This window comes from Trachymyrmex cornetzi, unplaced genomic scaffold, assembly GCF_001594075.2.
Source record: "Trachymyrmex cornetzi isolate Tcor2-1 unplaced genomic scaffold, Tcor1.1 scaffold71, whole genome shotgun sequence".
NCBI lineage: Eukaryota > Metazoa > Arthropoda > Insecta > Hymenoptera > Formicidae > Trachymyrmex > Trachymyrmex cornetzi.
Window position 1 is genome coordinate 154,735 of NW_017300037.1, and position 1,976 is coordinate 156,710.

The window sequence follows — 1,976 nt, forward strand, 5'->3', positions numbered from 1 at the left end:
CACGTGAAACCTGGTAATGTATAATAATGCGCGGGATCGAGACCGTAACTCGCGACACAACTTTCGCGGAAATTTTCGAAAATGTCAGCTAATAACAATACATCGGTTTTCAAGTACAGATCGCTGTACTCGCAGAGCGTTCGGATGGAGAAGCGCTGCCATACGTTCACGGCGTGAGCGTAATCGCTCTCGGATACTGTATCGCCCGTCAATAAACTATAAAATGATTCGCGAGGTGACAAGCATCGCTCATTTAATTTATTGACGCAGTCAACGTACTCGTACGAGAATACACCTTTTCGCGTGAGTAATTCAAATTCTTCGTCCGATAATGTTGTAAATTCGGAACGTACAATTTAGATAAAAAGAATCAATAAATCTTAATTTTACGCAATTTTTCTGAAAATGATTTTTATTTTTGTCTTTGGTGCTATCCAAAGATGTGTTTAGTGAATGATATGTATTTTTCTTTCGTAATCAGTAATACATCTACATTTCCATCGTACGCGGTAGCTATTTCTTTGATTATGAAATGAGCGTCGTACCCCGATAAATTATGAAATACAACCGGAATGGTATATGAATTTTTGTAATTCAGATTACAATTTGTATGTGCTGGACCGCGGTATCTACCGGTTAGGTGGCAATGATCGCGGACCCGCGTATCGTCTGGCGCGAACGGCTTCTCGCAAATGTGGCAACGCGTCGCGGTGCGGTACGCCTCCCATTGCTGCTTGGATAACGCTTCCATGGGCACGTTAGCGGATACAATATCTTTGACGCGATGCGCTAAACTTCCGAGTTCCTCTGTGAACCATATTATACAATTTTCGTCGCGACGGAAGTGATACGACGACAACGAGTTGTCGTACGAGCAACGCACGTAGTAGCCCACACTGCATACCTTGTGCCGCTGATATGTGTACGACGCATCTTTCTTGTCAGGCTCCGTCTTCTGTAGGACACACTCCAGGTCGGCGTAGACGACGAACGGCACTCGTTTCTGGTTGCGGTGGTTTCCAAATTCGAGCCATCTATCGTCCTCGCTCGGCAGGCGGATGGCGCAGTCATTAATTTTTCTGCAGTCCACTTCGTGCGTCTGCAATTTTTGGCTCGACCCAAAATAGTGAAGGCACCTGTAAATAAAAATAACTATTACCATTATTTTTTATTAGTAAGATGGAAAATAATTTTTTATGTGCGTACTTACCGATCACAGAAATATTTCTTGTGCTCCTTTCTTGTCAGTTGGGATCTCACAAGGCGCGACAGGTTCTTGATCCATGTGAAATGGCCTACATTGTCGTCGCGCGGATCTTGCAGGTACAGGAGATTGATTGCTTCTCCTTCTTATCGCTGGTGAGTCGTAGAGGAAGGATCTGCTTGTTCTCGATGCCGTATACGTTGATCGACACCGCGTTCAAATGTTCGAATTTGTTAATGTCTTTTAATGTCATTGGAAATTCGATACCCACAAAATTTAGCACAGTACTGTAATGTGGGTACGACGATTCCCGATACACATATTCTTCAGCCGGATGTAGAGCGGCGACCACTGACCACGCGAAGCATGCATTGTCCGTCGTACGCACACTGATCACCGCTCGTTTCGTCGTTATTTCCCGCGGCACCTCCCGCGTGCATGGGATTTAGTTTGTTCACATTCACTACCAAATTGAGGATTCGCGACAATGCCCACCCACTGTCACGTTCCTGGAACTCTTCGAGCGATGCTAAGATAGGCTCGACGACGCGCGTCACGTACCACTCGCGTATATCGGTGCATTGATATATTTCATTGTTTTTCGTGTTTATACTCTTACTGGCACGTTTGTCTTTTGTCGCAAACTCGCCGTTGAACGCTGTGTTCACTTTCACACTGCCGTGTCTTTCTACAGCATCCCGCACTCGCTCTAGCACTATTTCTCTCGCATCTTCTAAAAACCGCCGCGGCTCAATGTGATTAAAGTTTATCA

General features: G+C 45.1%; 1 pseudogene; it reads right to left on the bottom strand.

Moving 5' to 3' along the window:
- The window catches only part of LOC108767646 (uncharacterized), a 92,360-nt pseudogene that overhangs the window by 88,746 nt on the left and 1,638 nt on the right, over positions 1-1,976 (bottom strand).